Source organism: Chrysemys picta, chromosome 12 (genome assembly GCF_011386835.1).
Source record: "Chrysemys picta bellii isolate R12L10 chromosome 12, ASM1138683v2, whole genome shotgun sequence".
NCBI classification, from domain to species: domain Eukaryota; kingdom Metazoa; phylum Chordata; order Testudines; family Emydidae; genus Chrysemys; species Chrysemys picta.
In genome coordinates, this window is record NC_088802.1 from 40,214,655 (window position 1) to 40,230,502 (window position 15,848).

Below are 15,848 nucleotides of genomic sequence, written 5' to 3' on the forward strand. Positions count from 1 at the left end.
TCTTTTATTACACACACACACACACACACACACACACACACACACACACACACACACACACACACACTCTCTCTCTGTCTTTTAAGACATGCATGCACGTTATAATAACGGGGAGTGATTTCAAATGTTTTTAATTAATGTGAATAATAGTATAAAATAAGGTCTGTTTGGTATTTCCTATTCATTTAAATTTAGTGTGATTTAAGAATTTGTTCAGTTTTTCAGGTAAGTTTTTAAAAAAACGTTTAGGATAATACAATTGTGTGGGTTGTCTTTACTAAAATAAAATAAAAGATATTACATTGTCACCTGCAGAGCCCCCAGTTGACGTGGTTTTCCACCTGGAAAACTTCTGATCTGAGGGAAACAACGAGGAGTCCGGTGGCACCTTAAAGCCTAACAGATTTATTAGGGCATAAGCTTTCGTTGGTAAAAAACCCATTTCAGATGCATGGAGTGATGATAAATCTGTTAGTCTTTGGGTACATCTACACTTACCTCCGGGTCCGGCGGCAGGCAATCGATGTTCTGGGATCGATCCCGGAAGTGCTTGCCGTCGACGCCGGTACTCCAGCTCGGCGAGAGGAGTACACGGCATCGACGGGGGAGCCTCCCTGCCGCGTCTGGACCCGCGGTAAATTCGGACTAAGATACTTCAGATTCAGCTAAACTTTATTAACGTAGCTGAATTTGCGTACCTTAGTCCGAAGTGGGGGGTTAGTGGGGACCAGGCCTTTAAGGTGCCACCGGACTCCTTGTTGTTTTTGTGCATACTGACTAACACGGCTACCCCTATGATACCTGATCTGAGGGAAGCTCTGTAAAATTCATGAATAAGTCAGCAGGATCCAGGAATGAAAAGAAACTGATGTGGGGAAGGGGATCCTTCAAGAAATCATTATGGCAGGATCTGCTGTCATAGCTGCACTCAGCATTGCATCAGGTTCAGCAGCCCAGTTGAGGCCTTTTAAGCTAAGAAGGCAAAGGGGGAATGGAATGTCTAAAGAGTCTGCACTCACTTGTCTACGTTGGTTGTCTGCTGCACAGGAAAAGCATCTGGAAAATGAGGTGGAGGATTCAGCTGGCACAACCCATAAAAATGTAGATATGTTCTCACTCAGAAATTGACTCCAGCCCAGCAATACTTATGCTAACCACTGTTTCATCCTCTGTGGGTTGGGATAGACATTAGCTTAGACATAGAGAAAGGGACTGAAACTATAGCTACAGAGCCTATTAAAGTTTATTAGATATTTCATTTTTATATGTACAGTCTTGTAATGTTTGTAGTGTTCTTAATATTTTTTTTTTAGTTGCTAGATTTGTAGAACATTAGTGGCTTAAGTATTATAAACAAAAATTATGCTGTGTACATTGACTAGTAGTAGTGATTACCCTTTGATGGCAGACATATTTGGCATAGAGTAGTAATTAGCAATAAGTAGTATTTTTTGTTAACTGTTTTGTACCTGGAATCAGATTTTCCTTGAGAATAAGCATAAAGATCAAGAAAGTGAGCCTTTTGCATCATGAACTCTAGACCATAGGCAGGAATCCAGCAAGTATTGACTTTAATTGCTCCATAGCTGGGCAAAAGAGTTTATAATCTTGCACTCTTTGTACTTGTTAACAGGTGTAGCCTGCCTTTTTATTAATTAAGGCAGTGTATTTGCAGATTTACCAAATCATGTGTCCCACATGTCTTAGGGTAAGGAATTTCTCTTCAATCCCCAGCTCTTAAAATCATACTTAGTCTGCTCTCAATTGGGAAGTTGCCTTTTTACTGGTCTGCTGCTGAATTCAGAAATTTAATTAGGGAGGCTAGTATTCTCAGTACTTGCAGTTTTCTACTTTTTTTTTTTTTTTAAGGAAACCAAGATGTAACAACAGCTGATAACCTAGATTATTCAGCTGTCCCTATGCCTACACTAGCTCTAGTCTGCCCTGCTGTGTCACTATTTCAGGAGAAAGACTGGAGTCTTCAGTGTCTTATTTTATATCAAGGCAGTTCCCCACTTCTTTGTCTCCCTAAGAAGAAAAGAACATTGTTCACTCGCCATGGTTCCATTGTTCACTTGCCATGGTTCCAGTAACTCTCCCAAATAAATCCCCAAACTTAATTCAGTTTTCCTTAAATGAAACAATATTTTATTGGTAGTGCAAAGAAAGGGAGATGGGACATAAACTTACCTTAAGAGCATTCACCTCTGTACAGATATTACAGAAAGCTCTCTAGGTCTGGTTGAAGTTTAGTTGCAGATTTTTTGAAATGCTATCAGTATTTATAACATGGCAGAAAATGACTCCCACAACCTGCAGCTCAGTTAGCTTGATGTCCTGGTTAGATACCTTTAGTATTTGACAGTGGAAAAGCCCCCACCTTTCTTTGTTCTGCTTTTGAAATCCAAGCATCAAAAATCTCATTTATAATTCTTCCTGGGCCTGACATGGAAGTAATCCTTTCCTTAGCGTCTTAGCTACCATTTTGTTTCTCAAACAATGCTCAGTTATCATAACTGAGACTAGCTTGAACTAGGTTCTGATAGCCAATTTGGAAAGCTGTGCATCCAGAGTACGATTTCCTCAGATACAAAATATGAATTAGAAATTTAGATATCCAATAGAATTGGGCCAGTAGTCCTTACTTATCTCCCAGTGTTTGTGATAAAGGAAGAATACTTATCTACAAGTTAAGAAGTTCAGAGGAATTTTGCTGACTAGCAGAATGAATGTAAGAAAAGTTTCTCAAAAATGTCAGGTTAGATATTGATTACACTCTTAAGCTTGTTAGTGTCAGTTAATTTTTTCAAACTTTCAGTGGGTGGTAAGGTACCATTTGTAACTCCTTTTCATAATTGTCACTGTCCTTACTAATCTCATCCTTACAATCGCAGCAGGAACAAAGAAGAGGCAAGAGGAATTATAGAGGGAAAATTTAATAAATATCTTAGATATCTGTATACTAATGCAAGAACTATGGGCAATAAACAGGAAGAACTAGAAATACTAGTGAATAATCACGATTTTGACATAATTGGCATCACAAACTTGGTGGGATAATTCACATGACTGGGATATTGATACAGAAGGGTATAGATAGTTCAGGAAGGACAGGCAGGGAGAAAAGGGAGGAGGTGTTGCCTTGTGTATCAAAGTTGAATAAGTTTGCACTGAGGTTGAGATAGTGGGAGGCAGACCTGTTAAAAGTCTCTGAGTATGGCTAAAAGGCGTAAAAAAATGGGGGTGATGTCATGGTACATGTCTACTATAGATCACCTAACCAGGAAGAAATGGTCGATGAGGCTTTTTTAAATAACTAACAAAATCATCCAAAACATGGGACTTGGTGGTAATGGGCAACTTAACTACCCAGACATCTGTTGGGGAAATAATACAGCAGGTCGCAGATTATCCGACAAATTCTTGGAATGCATTGGATACAACTTTTATTTTAGAAGGAGGAGAAACTGACTAGGGAAGATACTATTTTAGGTACGATTCAAACAAATAGGGAGGAACTAGTTGAGAATTTTGAAGGTGAAAGGCAGCTTTGGTGAAAGTGATCATGAAATGATAGAATTCATGATTTTAAGGATTGGTATGTGGGAAAACAGCAGAATACAGGCAGTGGACTTCAAGAAGGCAGACTTCCACAAACTCAGAGAATTGGTAAGTAAAATCCCTTGGGAAGTAAATCTAAGGGAAAAGAGAGTTCAGAAGAGTTGATAGTTTTTTTAAAGAAACATTATTAAGAGCACAAGAGCAAACTGTCCCTGTGTGTGTGTGTGTATATATATATATATACACATACGGTAAAGGCACAAAATTAGAAAGTGCAAGGCAAAACCAAGATTAAACTAGCTAGGGATATAAAGGGTAACAAGAAAACATTTTACAAATGCATTTGAAATAAGAGGAAGACCAAGGACAGGGTAGGCCCATTACTCAATGAAGAAGAAAAAACAATAACAGAAAATGCAGCAATGGCCACAGTGCTAAATGCCATTTTTGTTTGTTTTCACCAAAAAAAGTTAGCAGTGATTGGACAACTGACAAAGCAAACATCAGTGTAAATGGGATAGAATCAGGCTAAAATAGGAAAAGAACTCTGGTTTCTCTTCAGATCATATAAATCTTTCGCCTTTTACTTAGACAAGTAAGATCTCTTCAGATCGGCAGGGCCTGATGAAATACATCCTAGAATACTTAAGGAACTGGCTGAATAGATCTCTGAGCCATTAGTGATTATCTTTGAGAATTTGTGGAGGACAGGAGAGATACCCGAGCACTGAAAAAGGGCAAATATAGTACCTATATAGAAAAAGGTGAATAAGGATAACTCAGGGGATTATAGACCAGTCAGCTTAACTTCGGTACCCTGAAAGATAAAGGAACAAATAATTGAGCCATCATTTTGTAAGCACCTAGAAGAAAATAAGGTGATAAGTAATAGTCAACATGGATTGGTCAGGAACAAATAATGTCAAACCAAGCTAATGCCCTAATAGCCTTCTTTGACTGAGTAACAAGCCTTGTAGATTGGGGTGAAGCAGTAGATGTGATACATCTTGACTTTAGTAAGGCTTTTGATACTGTCTCACAAGACCTTCTCATAAACAAAGTAGGAAATATTGCCTAGAGGAACCTACTATAAAATGGGTGCAAAACTGTTTGGAAAACTACTCAAAGAGTAGTTATCAATGGTTCACAATTAAGCTGGAAGGGCATATCAAGTGGGATCCTGTATGGATCTGTTCTGTATCTGGTTCTGTTCAATATCTTCATATATGATTTGGATAATGGCATAGAGAATACCCTTACAAAGTTTCTGGACAGTGTCACATTGGGAGGGGTTGCAAGCATTTTGGAGGACAGGATTAGAATTCAAAATGATCTTGAAAAATTTAAGAAATGGTCTGAAATGATTAGGATGAAATTCAATATGGACAAATGCAAAGTTCTTCATTTGGAAAGGAATAATCAATTGCACAAATACAAAATTGGAAATGACTGCCTAGGAAGGAGTACTGCAGAAAAGGTTCTGGAGATTATAGTGGATCACAAACTGAGTCAATATTGTTGCAAAAAAAGCAAACATCATTCTGGGATGTCTTAGCAGGAGTGTTGCAAGCAAAACACGAGAAGTAATTCTTCCACTCAACACTGATAAGGCCTCGATTGGAGTACTGTTTCCAGTTCTGGGCACCACATTTTTGGAAAGATGTGGACAAATTGGAGAAAGTACAGAAGAGAACAATAAAAATGATTAAATGTCTAGAAAACATGACCTTTGAGGGTAAGATGGAAAAAAATTGGTTTGGTTTTGTCTGGAGAAGAGAAGACTGAGACGGAACATAACAGTCTGCAAATGTATGTAAAGAGGAGGGTGATAAATTGTTCTCCTTAACCACTGAGGACAGGACAAGGAGTAGTGGGCTTAAATTGCTACAAGGGAGATTTAGGTTAGACATTAGGAAAAACTTCTTAACTGTAGGCACTGGAACAAATTGCCTAGGGAGGTTGTGGAATCTCCATCGTTGGAGGTTTTAAAGAACAGGTTAGACAAACACTTGCTAGGGGTGGTCTAAAAGATAATACTTAGTCCTGTCTCAGTGCAGGGGACTGTACGAGGTAACCTTTTGCGGTCCCTTCCAGGCCTACATTTCTATGATTCTGCTTTTTCTTTTCCCTGTTCTATTTGTTTCCCTATATTTCTGTCTTCCAGCCTTCAATGTCCATTTTCAGACACTGTACATCTGTTTCTGTTCTTCTGGCTATACTTCCTGCCAAAAGACATATTTTTCAATGGTGTCTATTATTCAAGTCTGGACTGCTGCTGTTTCTACTAATTCTATTCATTGACATGTACAGGGAGGATATCCTCTTCTGCACTGGGATAACAAGCATCCTTGCACTTATATGTCACTCCCACAAAGGTACATTGGTTAAAAACTTTTATCTTCAGGGTGACTAGGAAAGCATCTGTAAACGTCTGTTTTAGTCCAAACTCAAGTTTTTAGGTTGAGTCATTTCAAGAGGAAAGAAATATACAGCTTTCCTATATAGGGGCAAACTGCAAGGAATAGCAATGAAAAATATAGGTCATCTTTTAAATACAAGGTTTCAGAGTAGCTGCCGTGTTAGTCTGTATCCGCAAAAAGAACAGGAGTACTAGTGGCACCTTAGAGACTAACAAATACATTAGAGCATAAGCTTTTGTGGGCTACTGCCCACTTCTTCGGATGCATCCAAAGAAGTGGGCAGTAGCCCACGAAAGCTTATGCTCTAATAAATTTGTTAGTCTCTAAGGTGCCACAAGTACTCCTGTTCTTTCTTTAAATACAAGTTACCAGAAACCTGAAAGACAATGCATTGGAAATAATGTTCCATATGATGATTCCAGATATCACAAAACTAATCAGTCCTAGCAATGTTACCTGAAATTCTTCCGTCCAGTTTTGTCTTGACCTGGAAAGCTGTCCAAGCTAATGCTACTTATTTTCTCTTTGAGTTCCCACCTATAAGGTTGTTTTGTTCAAGTTCCAGATAGATTTGCCATTTTCTTTTCCTGCTGCTGAGTTCTTGGTGCCTCTTAAGTTGGTCATGACTAACACTGACATATTCCAGATGCTGCTTCTGTCCAGTTGTGGCTTTTTCTGCCTCTGCATCTCCTTCATTTTCCTCTACCTGGTGTTCTGAAACAATACATATTTATTGTAATTTTGGTATAAAACTATTTCCATACACATTGTTCATAGCATCGTAGAGTTTAAGGCCAGAAGAAACCATTAGATCATCTAGTCTGACTTCCTGTCTATCACAGGCCCTTAACTTTGTCCCAGTTATCTTTGTATAGAGCCCAATAACTTGTGTTTGGCTAAAGCATATTTTCCAGAAAGGGGGCATCCAGCTTTGATTTGAAGACATTAAGAGATAAAGGATCTACCATTTCTTTTGGTAGGTTAATCACGCTCACTGTTAAAAATGTGTGCCTTATTTCCATTTTAAATTTGTTTGGCTTTAGCTTCCAGTCACTGATTAAAGTATTTTTAAAAGTTGAGGATGTCTATTTTAATTAAATTGATCTAAACTCTAGAAAGAAAATATTTTCAAGGGGCTAAATGGATGACAAAACAAAGGACTTGCAAAACATTGTAATCATAGTACCTTGCACATGAAGTTGTCACTTCAGATTTTTTAATCTTTCTGGCAGTGTTAAAGTAATTATTACTTTACACTAATACTGATTTTAGTAGATCATATCCACAATTGTGAAACTATACATTTTAAATTATGTGCTATTCACACTATTCAAATAATTCGATACCTTGCACAGGAAAACTTATTCTTTTAAGTCTCTCAGATTTTGAAAATTACCTTTCAATAAAAGGTATTACTATACACCGTTTCCTCTTCAGGTGGACAAGCACTATTACAGATGTTTTTGTTTTCTAAATTTATTTGCTTATACCATATGACTTCTAATGATCATTTTTAAAAAATCCAACCTAGAAACCATAGAATTAGGTACAAATGACAATATCGAAAAATGTGCATGAATGTTCATTAAAAATGCTGAGATAGTGAAATAAAACAAAATCCAAAATATTTATATATTGGTATATGTTGTGAAAGGAAGAGAATTATAGCTTTAAAAATTTATTCTGAAATTTGTGCAACAATGTTATGAATAAACATCTGTGTGTGGGTGTCTGTGTGTATCACACACAGAACAGTGTTAAAAGGTTGTAAAGTCAAACACTCAAAAGTTAGGAATTGCCACAATTATGGTGGTTGCCTGTGCAGCTATAATTGGGCCTTCTTATGATGCAGTCTTTAATTATGTGATCATGTACACAGGAGGGAGCTTCTCTGGGGATGAATCAGGTTTGTGTAGTAAAGAAGGCTATTATCTGTTGAATCCCTACTTTGCTGCAGAAATTGGAAATTATGTAGTGAATGTAGTAGGAGATTGCAGGAAGAGAAACGGAGGTCTCATGGGTAAGAGAGTTGAATGCTGCCCTGCAGGCCTGGATTCTATCCCTGTCTGTGCTACATTATTCCTATGTGATCCTAAACCTCATTTTCTAGGTGCCAAACTTGAGACCCGGGGATCTGATTTGCTCTAATGCTGGGCATTCACAACTACTCACCACTGAAGTCAGTGGGAGCTGTGCTTAAATAAATAAGGTGATATAAAATGCTAAAAACTCTGAAAAATAAGGTACTTGATGCTTGGATTAGGGCACCCAACATTAGTGGATGCTTTTGCCCTTAACCTCTCTGTGCCTGTTCTCCCCACATATAAAATGGGGATAATACAGCCCCTTCACTTCAGGGGTTTTGTGAAGATGAATTATTGTTTGTGGAGCACTCAGATATGATAATGACGAGTGCCATAGAAAAGCCCATAAGGAAATCAATAATTCTGTCTTCAGAGCAGGATTTGAATAGGGTGACCAGATGTCCTGTTTTTAAATGGACATTCCTGTATTTTAAGCCCTCCTCCAGGTGCCCCGATTTTTTCTTTAAAAAATTGTCCCGTATTTTTTGTCTCCCCCTACCAGTACTGGTGGGTCCTGCTGCTGGCCGGACTCCTGGTCGCCAGCCACCCGCCCACCAGCGGTGAGTGGGGGGTTCCAGTGGCCAACGATGGGGGTGGGTTGTGCAAGGCCGGTGGCAGGGCAAAGCTGTAGTGCGCAGGGCTGGCCACTCCCCTTGCTGGTCTGTCAGCTCAGTCCCCGCTGCGTGCTGGCTCTTGGCCAGCAGGGCCCTGCCCCCCATACCATTTCCAGCTGGCAATGGCTGTGTGCTGCAGTGGCTGGTGAGTGTGGACAGGTGCCAGGTGATGGCTGCTTATGTGTCACCTCTAACCATCCATCGGCCCTTTAAGTGCTCCCCTCTCGCTGTCCTCTCCCTGTTTTCCCCCTCCCCTCCCCAGCCCTGCTGCTCCTCCACATCCCCCCCCGATGAGGCACGTCCTGCTCCCAGTGCTGTGCAGAGAACCAGCCCCTGGTTGGAGTGCTCAGCTCACCAACAGCCTGGCTAGCAGGCTCCTTCCTTCCCACACTGCCTCTGGCTGGGCTGGAGCCCTGGGAAAGCCTAAAACTCTCGGACACGGGCAAGGAGGAACTGAGTCCTGTGTGCCAAAGCCCCGCATAGCGCTGGCCCGGGAGCCTCTTCGCCCCTCAGCTAAGCTCTTGAGTGGCGGGGGGAAGCAACTTCCAGCCTGTTCGTGCCCTGACCCTGTAGGCTTCACAGCAGCCCCCTGGGCAGGGGCTTAGCACCCTCTTCCCCTGTACCTGGGTCCTGCCCCCAGGGAGTGCAGGGCTGGTCTGTTCCATAGGCACCCTCCCCTGCTGAGGCACCTCTTTGGCCAGGTTCACTGAAGCCCTTGCAGTCAGGTTCCCTGGGCCCTGATGCACAATGCATCCTTAGGGCTTATCCCCTTCCTGCCCGCACTGTAGCGAGGGGATAGGAAGTGGCTGGGTTATATCAGTGGCCAGCAGCAGCCTGGAGGTGTTAGCTGCCTTTTGATATTCTGCGGGCAACAAGGAACAAGCTGCTTCCAGCCATAGGGGAGGGTGATAGAAGAGATGAACTCTGCAAAGACACGGGCCAAGTCATCCCTCCCCCCCGCTCCTCCTCCCTTGCGGCTGGAAGCAGCTCCCATCCCTTCCCTCCTGCACAGTGCCAAAAGGCTGCTGCTGGCCACGTTTTGGGGTGAGCTCTGGCAGAAATCCGGGGGGGGGGGAGTGGGGCAATGCATGTGACCTTGTGTGCCTCCTGACCATGTGTTGCTTCGGGAAGACGCGGCGCCAGGTACCAGGAGAATTAAGTCCGTCCTAGGGGCCAGCCAGGCATGGAGGGCAGAGAGCACCGGGCAGGGAGGGTTGGGTCGGTCACCCCCTCATGTGAGAGAGGTGTACCGGAGTGTGTGTGTGTCTGTGTCTGTCTGTCTGTCACCTTTCCCCGTGTGAACCCTAAAGCCTTAAAGATAAGAAGGTGAACTAAAAGAATCCAACTAGGCAGTATTTCTTTTTAACAGGGGCTCAGTCAGCTTGATATTAATTTGAACATTTATACTGCATATTTCTGTTTGATTGACGTTGACCTCGCTTGAATACGAGTAATTTTACCAGGTGTCCCCTATTCAGCATAGGGAAATATGGTCACCCTAGATTTGAATAATGTGCAGGTCTTGTGGTACTGGTATGTTCTGTGGCCTGGAACTATCTATATTCTACAGGAGATATTGGGTGGGCGTCTCAACCTCTATGGAGGCACCCGTGAGTCTCTATCTCACGCTGAGTACGTTGATCTTATAATATAAAAATTCTCACACAGTAAATATATAAAACCACACAGGAAGTAGGTGTCCTTAAGAAGTTACCTGTCACTTCGTGGAAAATGGTAAGAGAGTAATGCTATAGCAGGTATTCTCTCGCTTTAGAATAGGGAGTTCTGGTAATGCCTTACTTAAAAGTAAAAAGTTTACGTAATTATTTTCAAATGGGGCCCATTTTATTAGTTGCACCAGAGTCATTTGGCCATGTTTTCCTTCATGGAAAATCTAGGATAAAGAAGAAAAATCCCTTTTTATTTTTTAAATTCTTTTTACTCTAACAACTTTTCTTTTTTGCTACATGACTAATTTTCTATTGAGGTGTAAAAGCATATGATGAAGATGAATGGACATTTTCTATCCTAGTTTCTCCACTAAGTGTGTGTCTTTCTAAGCAAATAAAGAAAAAGATGGCAATTGAAGTGTCAAAGCTACATTGAACAGAATGAAAACAATAACCCAGAAGAGCATTTAACATTTTCTTTCCCAAAAAACAATTTTTAAAAAAATATCCTGATAGAGAAAGGAAACCATTGAGGATCATCTTTAGGGCTGTAATTTAAGATTAATATCTCAACGTCTACATAGACTCTCTCAACCTCAATTGAACTTGGCGCATTTTCATTATATTGGACCAAGAATCTTCATGTAATTTTTTTCTCTTACAATATGGAGGGCGTGGGGCTGGCCAGATCAGGAGAGTTACTATAATTTTACAATAGGACACAGATATTGAGTCTAGCACTAAAATATCATGAGATCAGACCATAACCTCACATATGGAATGGTGGCCACAACCCTCTTGCTTGAGCATACTATACTATGTCACCAGTTTAGAAAGAGAGGATTCTGACCCTGTATTTCTGAGTTGATCCTCTACTATAGCCCATTTATAAGGAGTGTAGGTTTTCACCCTTAGTGTGCAGTATGTCTAATTGATTTTTTTACCATTGGTGGAGAAGGGAGGACGAGAGGGGAATCCTGTGCTTGGTCCATAGTTCTAGTAAGTGTTAAAATGGCATAATACACATCCTGTGCATTTTTAACGTATTTTGAAGGCAAATTAAAAATACATTTCTTGCCTCTTGACAGTTTCTCTTAGACTTTTGATTGTGTGGTCTCTCGTAGAGTACGAATCACTAAATACTAAAACCAACTTTCCACATTCCATCAAAATTTCAATGTTGCAATTAGCAACATGTCTTGTACAAAGTAAATTCTTACAGATTGCTAACCATAGGAACCACCAAGACCCCTATTTGCTTTGCTGATTAATGCAAAAAATGCATTAGCACATCTCATTGATGAATCCTGACATAGAGTGCCACAGGCTCAATAAATAGTATGGGAGATTCTCTTTAAACTTATAATACAATCAAGTGTGCTGGAGCAAACAGATGACAAAGGGGACAGATCAACATTAAAGTTTCCTTCAGCAGGTAAATTTGTATAAAAAAAAAAATTTGTAGCAAAATTTCAAATAAGAGTGTTTCTCAGTTATTTTTAGTTAATATAAAATTGCTATAAGAAAAGTTTTAAAGGGCTCTGAGTTGCACTCCCTGTCAGTACCTGGCCCATACTGGGGAAGCTAATGATCCAACCAGCGGACCAAATTTGGTGCCACTCAGGCACATTGCACATACAGTAAGAAGTAGTACTGAACTTTGCCATCTTAAAGGCCTTTTAATGTAATCTTTTGTATGCATTTTCTTAGTTTTAAAAAATCCAAAACTGAGACAACAGACATTCCATTGCATGGAACCATACCAACCCTGCACAAGATCTGCATGGTTTGAACCTAGGACCTTTAGATCCACAGCATATCACTTGCAGTAACTGGTAACAGTAGTGGGCAGTTATCCTCTGTGTAGACCAACCACTAGAAGAGGGATGTGACACACGGTTTGCCAGTTGTTTATGTTATTTGCTAGACAGCAGAGCAATGTTGGGAATCGGGAATCTTGGGTTCTAGTAATAGATCAGGAATGTGGTCTAGTGGTAAAAGACAGCACACCCATACATGTAGCTTTGGAACATTCATTCTGAAAGGCATGGAGCTCCTTCAGGAGCCCAAGAAGTATATCTGCCATTAAAGACTGCATTTTATTCCAAGTTATGGGGTAAGTGAGGGGCAACCTCTCTTACGCTAACAACTTTTACAGATGTTGTATGAGGCTTTGCTCAGTAATAAGAGTTGTTAAAGGTACAGAATTAACACCAGTACGTACAAGATCTGAGGCTATGGGTTGTGCCCATGACTAGGGTTCCTAGGCACTACAGAAATACAAATAACAACACATTGTCTTGTCCTGTCTTCATCTATGTTCAGAGCTCAAGCTCCATGCCCACTGTGTAGCAACCTCCCATGGAGCTTGGGACCATACTTAGTGAAATTGGCATAGCAAACTTTAGTAGGATTGGGGCATGCTCAGTGCAGATGGAACCTTTAGAGATTTTAATAGTAAGTATATAAACAGCCTCTACAGAGCATATGTAAATGACAGTTTTCAAAAGCCTCTAAGTCTGACAAATCTGGGTGAATTTTCCTGGGGACAGCAAGAGGCATCTGTGCTAAACTTCAACTTTGTGGTCCAAATCCAGAAGTGCCAGAGCTTTTCAAAGAAATAGTTGGGCAGTTTTTTAATATTACCTATTTTTTCTAATCTTTTTACTGAAATTTTCCCAACAAATTCAGCCTGAGGCAGAAAACAAATATAGACAGTTTCAGCCCAAACAGCTAACCTTTGGCAAGGTTATAAGCAACTGTAACTAGTTACAATGGGAAGATTAGGCAATACTGACTATAGAAAATGCTGCCAGTTCTGCCTAGAATTTACCTATTCTATTCCACTCCTGTGGCATGGATGTATGGTAAACAGGCAGCCCACACATTGTGACTCTGGGGGAAAAAGCAATTTTGTTCACAACAGGTCAAACGTATACTCTTGTGGAAAAAGTTCCATTGGATCTTTAATATCTAGGTAGAGCCAGTTATTAAGTTCTGATCCAAAAAATCTGCACAAAATAGTGAATGGAACTGTTTTGATTTTGCATGATAAAGGGTAGAGTTGATCCTACTAGAATTTGAACGTCTGGTTCCAAGGAGTCTAGAGGTATTTCAGATTTCACCCTTAGACTACTGAGCCAATTCATTTGCCGAAAGATTCATGTACAATTATAATTTCTGGCAGTATCATGTTTGTTATGTAACGTATAGCTTGGGCACTGCAGCATTAGTTAGCTATTCTCCAGAGTCATGTACTGCAGCAAACAATCCCTTCCAGGTTTCTAGCATAGTGCTTTATGTCCATTAGGCTCACAGTGGATCACAAGTTAAAATATTGCTGTCCAGTGGCTCATCCCCAGAACATTTAAAATATCTTTGAACACAGGACCTGGAAGCAGGTGGTGATGCAGTTTTGATCAAGATACTCTGAGGACTTTCTCTTCTATATTGGCAAATATAAAATGACATACATAACACAATAAATTTGCTCACACCTGTATGCTTCCCAATGAGCTTCTTATCAAAACACTGGCATATCAACCAGAAGAAGCAAGCAGATGGCAGTAGTTCTGATTTGTCTAGTCTGTAAAGTGTAATCTAAATTATAGATGCGTAATTCTTATCAGTAGCATCCGTTCCTCCCATATGGAGAATGGAATAGAGAGAGGGGAGGGTGCTGTTGTGTAGAAGAAGAGGAGCATGTTCTTCAAAGATGCTGGAAGAACTTCAGCTTCTCCTACAGAGTCCAGGGAGTGGGCCTGCTGTTTCTCAATCGCATCAGATTGAGTGAGATTGGCAGAGTTGCAGCAACCAGGCTTTCCCTCCCAAAGACAAGTATAGGGAGATAATTGTGTGCGTGAGGATTTTTGGGGAGCTGACAGGGTTTGAATAAGTATCTGAACTTTGAGATACCTGTCTTGCAAAGGTTTGCAGTCCTCACTGGTTCCTTTGTACTTCTGCACTGTTACCTCACAGTGGCAATTTAAATATCATTTATAATTAAGGCCCTACTTAATTCACGATTTTGCAGAAATTGCAGATCCTGCAATATTAGGCTTCCATCACAATTTTGACAGCAGGAGCCCTGCCATGCACTGTCAGACCCGAGCTGCTGCTCTCAGCCTCAGGTGGCCAACAGCAGGAGCCCCTGCTCTCAGCTCCGTGTGACCAACAGCAGAAAATCATGGAAAAGTAATAATGGATCTTATTACTACAAATAATAAGCTCTATTATTACTTTTCTGCAATTTTCCATGGTTTATCAGCAATGCAGCTGCAATTTTTGGACAATCATCTTGCGATTCAAGTAGGGTGATGTATTGATCCAACATCAGTATGTAATATGTGAGGTAGAAAATATAGAATTGATGGATTACTCTCCACTGTACTCCTAGGTGTGTCATAGGAGAGCAGATATGAAAGCTATATCAGTATTGAGGCTCTGATTATTAAGATACTAATATACAAAAACTTTAAATTCTTCAGAGTGTACACACAAGCCTCTAGCATGTGGGTCTTGGTGATACCTGGCTTATTTGGGGAATTTGCTGTGGAAAATAATTTTGGTGTTAACTATGGAATCTGTCTTTGTCATTTTGATTCAGTCTGTCTGTGATTAAATCCATTATTATAAGCTATTATATTAGCCAGTAATATTATCAGCAGATACTTAATAAGTTAACAGTTTATAGACACATATAGCTTAATTATTTCACAGTACTATTAGACTGTCTAGTGACAGATTGACTAGTGGTTGTTTTGTTACCAGCCAATTTTATAAGGCGATCTCATTGTTCTAGAACGCAATCTGCTTCTTTTTAACTTATATGAGGCCTCTTGATTTTTGTTTGCTTGTTTTCAGATCCAGTATCTCTTCTTTGCAGTGAATAAAATAAATCTGAGGAAAAATAATGTATCAAATGCCTATAGAGTGATTTTAAGGGGAAATAACTGCCTTCTGGCACAGTTTGGTAAACATTTCATTTTCTCTTGATTATCCAGGGCTGGATTTCCTATTGGCTGAGACCCAATGTTGATTATGCTTTATCTTTCTGTAAACAAACCCTGCTATTGTTCCCAAGATATTTTTTTAATAGGGTAACTGTGTGTATTGATAATACTGGTCTACAGCATTAAAATAGTAGCTGGAAATGTCAGTGTTAAATAAATACTTTCTTGCCATGGAGAAAGCCCTTTTATGGACTTTATTTCTGTTTTAAAAACATCTGTGTTTGCCTAAAACCATGGAGATATTTTCTCAGGACACTTTATATCTGTGTCTCTCTCTCTCTCCCTCTGTCTCTGTAAAGAAAAATGTAAAAACATAAATTTTCTATAAGCAGAACTGTAGAAAACCAACAAATGATTTGAATAGTTTAAGCTGTTATAGAGATATTGTCTTTCCCAAAGCCTTCCAAAAGACAGATTGGAGAGGTTTTAAAAGCACTTTAAATAATTTCCATCCAAACCATTCTAGCTCATTTTATAAGCTGCTTCC

At 40.1% G+C, this 15,848-nt stretch overlaps 1 protein-coding gene across 24 annotated transcripts in view; it reads left to right on the forward strand.

Annotated features, from left to right (window-relative positions):
- TNRC6C (trinucleotide repeat containing adaptor 6C) overlaps positions 1-15,848 on the forward strand; it is a 380,854-nt gene that overhangs the window by 313,801 nt on the left and 51,205 nt on the right. The window lies entirely within an intron of this gene.